At 42.6% G+C, this 10791-nt stretch overlaps 1 pseudogene; it reads right to left on the bottom strand.

Moving 5' to 3' along the window:
- Positions 1-7943: 7943 nt before the first annotated feature.
- LOC102248356 lies at positions 7944-10505 on the bottom strand (annotated as a pseudogene).
- Between the last annotated feature and the right edge of the window lie 286 nt (positions 10506-10791).

Genomic DNA, 10791 nt, shown 5'->3' with positions numbered 1-10791 from the left:
TAGACCAGTAGCATTTCCCGGTTTACATGTGGAGGTGATTTTGTCACAGGGCCCAGCAGCCCTTATATAGGTGCTCATATTTTTAGTTCTTATTAAGTGTCAGGCTTTATGTCAAGATCTTAATGCATTAGCTTATTTAACTCTCATTACAACTCTAAGTTAGGTACTATTATTTACTTACAGACGTGGAAACTAAGGCTTGGAAAAGTTAAGTATCTTGACTCAGATACACGGTGAATAGGCAGTAAAGTCAGGATTTGAAACCAGGTGGGCTGACTTCTGAGCCTGAATTCTTAATTACTGTACCAGGATGCCTCCTAACCCAAATTCAGGGCTGAACATTTTCTGGATAGATATGAGGCAGGAACAAAGGAAATTGAGGGATGAGGTGCTAGAAAGAGCAGTGGAAGGAAAAAGGAATGTTTAGTACTATATCAGGAGTGATTGTTTGGGACAAAAGGAACAGATCAATGGACTGCAATGCTCATTGAAAGCCAAGAGGCTGACAGGAAAGTTGGGCAGAAAGAGAGAGGTCTGAGAACACGGACCTTCTCTTACTGATGCCGAAGGCTGAATTCCTGAGAACTCAGTCCTTTTGTCATTTTCCTATACCAAACCCCTCAACCTCCAAAAACAAATGAAATAAAAACTTATTGAGATTTTAATGGAAGTAGTTTTAATTAATTTGAGGAATAAGACATAAGACTTTTCCTGGTAGGAACATTATATTACTCTATTCAAGCCCTCAATAAAATAAATATAAGAAATAAAAAAGTGATTTTTATAAGACAAAGTTTTATTTGTTTATATCCTTTAGTATTAGAAAATCAATTGCTTTTTCTTGATTGCTAATAACATTATTAAACTTCTATTAGTTCTGATACTTTCCCAGTTTATTCTCTTAGGTTATTCCCAGTTAGGCAATCAGATTGTCTACAAATATAATAGTCTCTTTTTCATGTTTTAAACCTCGTTTCTTTCTTTTTAAATACATTTTTATTGATTTCAGAGAGAAAGGGAGAGGTAGAGAGAGAAATGTCAATGATGAGAGAATCATTGATCGGCTCCTCCTGCATGCCCCCACTGGGGATTGAGCCCACAACCCAGGCATGTACTCTTGACCAGAATCGAACTTGGGACCCTTCAATCCACAGGCCGACGCTCTATCCACTGAGCCAAAGCAGCTAGGGCTTAAACCTCATTTCTTTTTCTTGTCTTTAATTAACTGGAACTTCCAAAAATAATGTTCAATAAAAGTGGAAATAGTGTACATCCTTGTTTTATTCAGGATTCCTGTAATATTTCATATTAATAAGGATATTGCTTGAAATGTAGTTGTTAAATCATGTTAAAGAGGTATTTTTTTTTATGGAGACTTTAATCAGTTGCCTTTTTGGCAAGGCCTCTGTTAACAGAAATATCTTTTCCTCTGCCCTTGTGTGGAGCTCTCACTGAAATAAGGATGCACTTTGAAGATTTCCTGAAGAAAAGGTTCCCAATTAGCCAGTTCTCTGACTATTGCATCTTTGTCATTTAGTTTCATAGCAAGGTAAACTCATGCTAAATCTTGTTATGATCCGGACAAGAGGATGGATGGCCTTGCCTCCAAGAGGAAATCATGACTCTCCAAAAATAGTTCATTTGGGTGAAGTTTGCTAAACCCATCTATATCTGATACATCATTGTCTTATATCTAAAATTAGCCAAATTCCTGGACCAAGGACTACCTCTGTGACACATAATCAAGAGTTTCTGGTACTACTCGTGTCATGAACCCACCGACTGATGGGCTAGAGTCTCCGTCTTTGTGTCTTGCCTGATGACAGTGTGGTCATTACCTAGAACAGTGATGGCGAACCTTTTGAGCTCGGCATGTCAGCATTTTGAAAAACCCTAACTTAACTCTGGTGCCGTGTCACATATAGAAATTTTTTGATATTTGCAACCATAGTAAAACAAAGACTTACATTTTTGATATTTATTTTATATATTTAAATGCCATTTAACAAAGAAAAATCAACCAAAAAAAATGAGTTCTCGTGTCACCTCTGACACGCGTGTCATAGATTCGCCATCACTGACCTAGAAGGCTTGGGGAGGAAGGGGATGCTACTTGTCCTGGGCTATGCTGAGCAGCAGTTAGCTCAAAATGCCTGCTTCCCCCAGGTTTCATTTCATTCTACATTCTGCAGTGTACAGGGGGCGTTTATGAAGTATGTAGTGGCTGAAGGTGAGCTGGGTGGTTCAGTTCTGTGGCCCACAGTCCCCATCCATGTGCATCTGGCTATGCATTCATGAGGAAGACTTGCTTGTTGGCCCTTTAAGAAGGAAGGAGAAGAGAGAGTAAATTTTATCAAGTTTTCCATTTGCTAAACTTTATCTTGTAAAGTACTCCCTTTGACTGTAGGAAGTTTTTTTCTTTTGTTTTAAATAGTTCAACTGTAATAAAGACTACTGTGTACAAATAATGGACAAATGTGTGAAAACACTTGCTATTTGCATTTTTGGCAGTGACATGTCTCTGAAGTTAGGAAGTATGAAATACCCTTTTGAAAGAATTGATGATTTCCATACTGAATTTGGAATTTGTTTCCCTTCAGCAACTTCCAAGAGGAGTAGATGAGAAAGTTGTACCTCAAAAATGTTTTTGATTTGTATTTGAATTGTGGGCTTGTCTGTTATCATTCAATTCATTTAGTCAGTTAAAATATATAAAAGTCCTTTGGAACTTAGTACACTATAAATATCCAGAAGACTGCCTTCCTCAATTAGAATTCTTCTTGTTTTCTTTAGGCATTTGCACCAAAAATTATGATAGCCTTAAAATCATCCCATGTGGGTGGAGTTTAGCCAGGCAGAAACCTGACTAAAGTACCATAGAAAGAGAAGGAGGTGAGATAGTGGATTGTGTTGGTGAGTATTTGAGAGGTGGCGGGCCTTTGCTGGGTATGGAGTCAGCAGAGGCCATTGGAGCATTTAACGGCAGCAGTTGAACTTTTCGAGTCTCAGTTCTCAGTTGGAGTAAGTTGGAAAGTGTCCAGAGGATGGGATGTACTTCAGAAAATGAAGGTTGTTGAGACTTAAGTAAGGGGCTTAGTCTTTGTTGGTCTCTCATTCTTTCCCTCTGAGCTGTACACAATTGACTAATGATGTCTTTTGTCATGCTCCTCTGTCACCTCTGTCCTCAGCTATGTCTCAGAACACACTGCCAGGAATAATTGGCTTCCCCTACTCCCTTTCTCTGACCCACACTGGGCTTGACACACTAACGCCCTTGCCCTCATTCTTTTCTTATCCAGCTCATTCCTCCTCAGGCTAGACTATCTTTTCTGCTTTCTCTTTCAGTTCCTCCTTGGTTGTCTCAGGAAAATATTTCTTTCCAAAACTGACCCTGATTATGGCTGGTTAGGTATAGAAAGTGGAGCTAGTAGTACCTGCACTAAGGAAGAGAGCGGCTGTATATTTTAAAAGTAAAAGCAAATATCAGAATGAACTTCTTCACAGCCTTTGAAAATACCCAGAAGACCCATTTAAACCTCTGTACTATCTCATCCTTAATCAATTAAATGTTTTTTTGCCTTAAATACCAACATTTAAAATAAATAGAAAATGCTTTTTAATTCCTTTCAAGACTTTTATAGAGCCCTGACCGGTTTGGCTCAGTGGATAGAGCCTGTGGACTGAAGGGTCCCAGGTTCTATTCCGGTCAAGGGCATGTACTTTGGTTGCGGACACATCCCCAGTAGGGGGTGTGCAGGAAGCAGCTGAATCAATGTCTCTCTCTCATCTATGTTTCTAACTCTCTATCCTTCTCCTTCTCCTTTCCTCTCTGTAAAAAATCAATAAAATATATTTTAAAAAAAGAAAAGAAAACTTTTATAGATATTCAGCAATATTATTTTCTACAATTTTTCATTGGAAAATGTATGTCAACCACTTAATGGATTTTAGTAGGTTAGTGACATAGCCTGGAAATATAACTAGTTTTTATATTAATGTTGATAGAAATAAGGCGAGCCCCCAAAATCAGGGGTCATGGTAGAACACAAAGCATACTCGGGAGCCAGACAGCAAGGCAATATCTTTACCCTGCAGGAGGGCGCGCACGCACATGGTCTGGGAGCACACGCACGAACCACTGCACTGCTGTTTGTGTTCACGAGTTTCAGTTTTAAATTCCACATATGAGTGAAATCATATGGTTCTTAGCTTTTTCTGACTGACTTATTTCACTTAGAATAATGTTCTCAATGTTGTTGCAAATGGCACTATATTATCCTTTCTTATGGCTGAGTACTATTCCATTGTGTAATGTACCACTTCTTCTTTATCCAGTCCTCCATCACAGGTCACTTCGGTTGTTTCCTTGTCTCAGCCACCATGAATAATGATGCAGTGAACATAGGGGTGCATATATCTTTGCAAATACATGATTTTGAGTTTTTCTGGTATATACCCAGGAGAAGGATTGCTAGGTGATATGGTAGCTCTATTCTTAATTTTTTGAGGAATCACCAGACTGCTTTCCATAGTGGTTGTACCAGTCTACATTCCCGCCAGGAATGAATGAAGGGTCCCTTTTTTCCACATCCTCTCCAACACTTGTTATTGCTAATCTTGTTGATAATGGCCACTCCAACAGGTGTGAGGTTGTATCTCATTGTCGTTTTTATTTGCATTTCCCTAATTTCTAGTGAGGCTGGACATCTTTTTATATATCTATTCGCTGGTTGTATGTATTCTTGGGAGAGGTGTATTTTCAGGTCCTCTACCCACTTTTGGATTGGGTTGTTTGTTTGTTTGGTGTTGAGTTTTATGAGTTCTTTACATATTTTGGAAATTAAGCCTTTGTTGGAGCTACTGTTCTCAAATATCATCTCCCATATGGTTGGTTGCCTCTTCGTTTTGTTGTCCGTTTCTGTTGCTGTGCAGAAGCTTTTTAGTTTGATATAGTCCCATTCACTTATTTTTACCATTACTTCCTTTGCTTTTGGGGCCAAGTTCATAAAATGTTTTTTATGACCAATATCCATAAGTTTGGAACTTATATTTTCTTCTCTGTAACTTATTGTTTTTGTCTTTCACTCTTGATTGGTCACAGAACTTAGGCTCACACTCTTGCACGATTGGCTAATTTAAAGGAAGGGGTTGACCTTTGCTGTTTCCAAATGGCAGCCCCCAGGTGAGCTGCCGAGTCACTGGAGCCAAAATGGTGGCTGCCTAAACTCCGTTCTTTGGCAGAAAAGATTACTTGTTTACTCTCACAGTGTGGAAATGTGAATGTTCAATCATGAATCCACAGTGAACTCTTGGAACATATTGAGCCAGTGTTTTTATAATTCCGCTAAAAAGTAGTCATTTTTTTCTTCTTTTCCTGATTTACCCTCTCTTCCCTCCCTCCCTTTCATCATCACCTAGTCCTGTTGATTCTGCTTCCTCAATCTCTCTTGATCTTATCATCCTCAGTGCTACATGCAGCTGATAACAGGCTCCCGTAATCAGTTACGGAAGGAAATGTTGCCTTAGATTCAAAACCACCTTAGTTGCTTCCACTTATGCTCTCCTCCAGTCTGTTGTCCACACTTAATAGCAAAGGTGACCTTATAAAATCAAGTCCAATTCGCTCTGCTTTGCTTAAAGCCTTTTGATGGTGCTTGCAGCACACATGTGGGAAGAAGGGAGGATGCAGGATGATAGGGGCCTTATTGTGTCATGTCTTAGGAATCCTAGCTTAGAAAAACACGTGCCATTTTAAAGCAGAGTGATCGTCCACCCGACGAGTAAATACGGTTCCCCACTGGCAGGAGTGGAGTGGTAGGGTGACCAATGCGTCCCTGGGACTTTCTTGGTTTTTAAATGGAAATTCCTATGTCCTGGGAACCATTTCAGTCCTGGAAAATAAGGACAGTTGATCACTGTAAGTGGGAGAGCTAGGAAGAATGTGAATTTTTAAACGTATCCTGCATTCCCTTATCTCTGGGCCTTTGCACCCCAACCCCCTCTACCTAGAATATACACTTAGCTAATTGATTTTCATTCTTTCAAGTCTCAGTTAATTGTTCCAGTGGCCTTCAGACTAGCTTACAGGACTGTACTTGCCCAGCATAACACTGGCCACTCTGGACTGTGATTGCTTGTGCAATTAGGAAGGCAGTGCTTCCAGTGTAGGCGTGTGCACTCCTGGTGACACATTAGAGTCACCTGAGGAGCTTTCTAAATTTTAAAAACACTTCACAGCTCTTGGCAGCCAGGAAAGGCTAGGAGTGCACTTGAGAGCCAGAGAGACACAGGCTCAAATTCTGGCGTCACCACTTCCATTTATTCAACTATTTGTGGAGTACTTTGTGCCAGGCTCAGTGGCCAGGGGTATAGACAGGAGCTAAGGTGTATGGCTTGTACTGCATCCTCCACACCTTAGAGCTTTCCATCACAGCATTGTTCTCTTAACATCAGTCATTCACTCTGTACATCCTCATGGCTTTTGCTAGTTGTATACATACCACAGGCACTGTCGTTTAGTATTTTAAAAGTCTTAACTTTTTGCACTGAAACATACTTGCTTTAAAATGAAATCTTATATCACCACTAAAATAAAAAAGCCATAAGTAGAAGGTAACTAAAAATGAATACAACAGAAATAAACTTAAAACAATCTATATAATAAAAGCCTAAGCGACGGTTATGGCAGAACGACCGGTCACTATGATGCACGCTGACCACCAAGGGACAGACACTCAATGCTGGAGCTGCCCCCTGGTGGTCAGTGCACTTTCACAGGGGGAGCGCTGCTCAACCAGAAGCCGGGCTCACAGCTGGCAAGCACAGCGGTGGTGTTGGGAGCCTCTCCCGCCTCCGTGGCAGCGCTAAGGAGCAGCGAGCAGAGCAATAAATAGCAGCGAGCAGGTGAGCAGTTAGGAGCGAGGGGTCCCAGACTGCGAGAGGGATGTCCCCCTGCCAGCTTAGGTCTGCTCCCCGTGGGGAACGGGCCTAAGCGGACAGGCGGACATCCCCCGAGGGGGTCCCGGACTGTGAGAGAGCACAGGCCGTGCTGAGTGATTCTCCCCCCCACCCCCGCCCCAATGCACTGATTTTGTGCACCGGGCCTCTAGTACATTTATAAAAATGTATTTATACAAGTAAATTACTCCATATGAGAAATAGAGCTGTTTATGATTATTTAGCCATGACTATCCAGCTCCATGTCATGCTATTAAGACAGAAATGAGGTTTCTGCATTAATAAGATGATTTAGTTTTTAGTTTTGATATTACTAGTAAGTGGCATCTAGAGACCCATTTCTGACTGTTTAAGCAGTCAGAAAGGACAATGTATTTGCCAGAATGTAATTAAAATTCCCAGAGGAGGTCAGCAGCTCTTCTAACAGAAAAAAGGCAAGTGTGGGACCAAGTTGCCAAATACCATTGGCTAAGGTCAGGTGCCTCTCTTCTATCCCAGTGAAGAGGTTTTAAGAATCTCTTGGGTGGGTGGGTAGGGGGATCCTTCCAGGCCAGTCCTCTCACATCCTGGGACCTTCTGTAAGTCCTGCAGCGAAGTCTCAGGCTGTGCTGACGGGCTTAGGAAAGCAGACCCTCTGCACGGCTCCCCACTGTTAGATGAATACAGTGCTAACCTTCTAAGCGATGACTGCATAGAGCAGTGGTCTTCAAAGGGGGGTGCTTCTTCTCCAAGAGCGCATGCGCAGGATGATCCACTGGGGCGCAGGAGAAACACTGGAGCTCCCTTTTTAAAATGTGAAACGATGTATGTAAAAACACTGAGCCCTTCTTTTCAAGAGCAGAGAAGAGACATTTTAGGTGCTTGTAGGAGAAACCTTAGGAACAGAAGAATTTTTGTATTATTAATAGCTGAGGATAAAGTATCAAACTAAGAAAATGCCCAGTGTCCATCCCACACCCTGTCTGTGATCCTGCGATGGAGCAGTCATCACTTCCTCGTGTCACCCAAATCAGGCAGCCTTGGCCCCGAGAATGGGGTTTGGCCAGCCTCATCTGTAGCCACATGCCCCTCCTTGCCTTAAACCTGACTCCAGTCTCTCTGGTCCAGGAGGAGGCTTCAACCTGGGGCAGGTGTAAACCAGTCACTCAACCTCCATCTTATTCTTCTGCAAAGAATGAACGAAGGCTTGCCACTCTGCTGGGTAAAAACACCTATAGACATTGATCTTATTCTGAATTTGTTTCGGGGTATCTTGATAGCAATTCTTCTAATCCTGGGCCATGACCTTATATTCCTCCTCGTGGTTCTTCACCATGTAGCGTACCCAGGCTATGAGGTCCCGAGACAGTGTATTTCCTTTCTTTTCTGGGAGACTGGCTTCTGAGAACCTCCAGGTCATTTAGCACATAGGGCTTCTGCACAAGCTCCTGAGGCCTCTCTATGTTCACCTCCCTGGCCTTCATCTTTCTCTTACGGAAGGGCACTGCCTTGTTGGGGTCCATAGCCAACCCCATCTCCACCAGGTTCTGCCACATGGATTTGGTATGGTCCCAGGCATGTTGGATGTGGTAGCACTCGATCTGCAGGGCTGCTTTTTCGTAAGCATTTCGGTTCAGAAAATAACCGAACTTCTGCCTCTGGGTCTTCCCCCTTGGCCTGGGGCAGTGATGGCGAACCTTTTGAGCTCGGCGCGTCAGCATTTTGAAAAACCCTAACTTAACTCTGGTGCCGTGTCACATACAGAAATTTTTTGATATTTGCAACCATAGTAAAACAAAGACTTATATTTTTGATATTTATTTTATATATTTAAATGTCATTTAACAAAGAAAAATCAACCAAAAAAATGAGTTCGCCTGTCACCTCTGACACGCGTGTCATAGGTTCGCCATCACTGGCCTGTGGCGTCATGCTGACCACCACACAGGTAACTCAAACTCAGCGCTTCTCACTCCCAGAACCAAAAACACTAAAACTCTTGTTTTTAAATTTTAGTAGCCTGGGTATACTTCATGTACAAATATACATATTTTGGGACGTGTGTTGCTTTTTTTTTAAAAAAAATACATTTTTATTGATTTCAGAGAGGAAGGGAGAGGGAAAGAGAGAGAGAAACATCAATGATGAGAGAGAATCATTGATCTGCTGCCTCCTGCACACCCTACACTGGGGATCAAGCCTGCTACCTGAGCATGTGTCCTGACTGGGAATCGAGCTGTGACTTCCTGGTTCATAGGTTGACGCTCAACCACTGAGCCATGCTGGCTGGGATGTGTGCTTCTTGTCTACTCTTGGAATTACACAATTATAAGAATATCCCTATAAGTGGTCTCTGAGGCTGTCTTTGACCTTTGACCTTTTTACTAGTACCACTTTTCCTACTACTCCCAAATTCTATTTCTGTCCCTCTGGCCTTTTTGCTGTTTCCTGAAAGGCTACAGAGCACCAGCCTATGCCCTGGTGATTCCCTCTGCTTGGAATGCCCTTCTCCAGAGATCCACTTTACCCTCTTGGCTAACCTCCTCATCTCCTTAGGGTTTGCTAAAATGTGTTTTCTCAATGAGTCCTACTTTGACCACCCATGTCAGTATTGCAGCTGGTGCTTTGCCCCTTGCACACTCTTTAAAAAAATTTTTTTTTATTCCTTACCTGAGGATATTTTTTCCCCATAAATTTTTAGAGAGAGTGGAAGGGAGAGAGAGAAAAACATCTATGTGAGAGAGAGAAATCAATTGGTTGCCTCCTGCATGTGTCCCTATCGGCTGGGGATCAAATCTGCAACCCAAGTATGTGCCCTTGACTGGGAAGAGAACTCACGACCCTTTGGTGTGTGCGCTGACACCCTAACCACTGAGCAACACCGACCAAGGCTTCCCTCACACACTCTTAATCATCCTTATCTTGCTCTACTTTGTCTTAGCATTTACTGCTCTGGGATATGCTGTATGCTGTTAATATGTATTATATCTGTTGGTGATTGTTTGTTTCCCCCTGCAGAACGTAAGATCTATGAGGCCAGGACTGACTTTCTACTTTGTTCACAGATGTGTTCCAAATTCTTCAGAACAGTGCCTGTTTAATACATTTTTTGTTGAATGAATAAAGCATCTGGCACATGGTAGGCTCAGTAAGTTCCCCTTAATGAGTGAATAAATTATTTAGGAAAATTGGAAATACAAAAATATCTAACATGTTTCCTGCCTTGAAATAGCTCCATGTAACAATGGAGACCAATATATAAGAAAATAATTTTAAATCTGTGAGAATTGCAGCAGTAAATTATGTGGGGAGTAGAGAGGTGGGATTAAGAGTAGGATTAATTCAGTGTGGAGGCACTCTAAAACCCATCTGAAAGGGATGGTCTAAATGTAAAAGCTTTAAACATGTAGAAACCTGCATAAACCTGAATTTGTTTATCTAACAATAGAAGCCTGGTGCACGAAATTCCTGCATGGGGTACGGTCCCTAGGCCTGGCCTGTGATCAGGCCATCTTCCCTGGCTGCCCGCAGCCAGCCCCACCACCCACCTCCGGTTCTCCGTTCGCCATTGGGCAATCAGAGCCTGACAGCCAGGGGAAGGGCCCGAGAGGTCGGCTGTTCCTGCCCGCTCACCTGCCCCACCCCTGCCGCGGGTCACCCTCTGTGTGTGGGGCAACTGGCAGGGCAGGGGCCTTGGCCTTGTGCCACCTGTGTCCCCCGCCACCCACCCCCGGTTCCCCACTCACCATTGGGCGATTGGAGCCTGCTGGCCGAGAAAAGGGACCTAGAGGTGGTCAGTGCACCTCATAGTGACTGGCTGAGCGGTCGTTCTGGTCGTTTTGCCGTTAGGGTCAA

Source organism: Myotis brandtii, unplaced genomic scaffold (assembly GCF_000412655.1).
Source record: "Myotis brandtii unplaced genomic scaffold, ASM41265v1 scaffold434, whole genome shotgun sequence".
NCBI lineage: Eukaryota > Metazoa > Chordata > Mammalia > Chiroptera > Vespertilionidae > Myotis > Myotis brandtii.
This window is presented reverse-complemented; position numbering and strand designations above follow the sequence as displayed.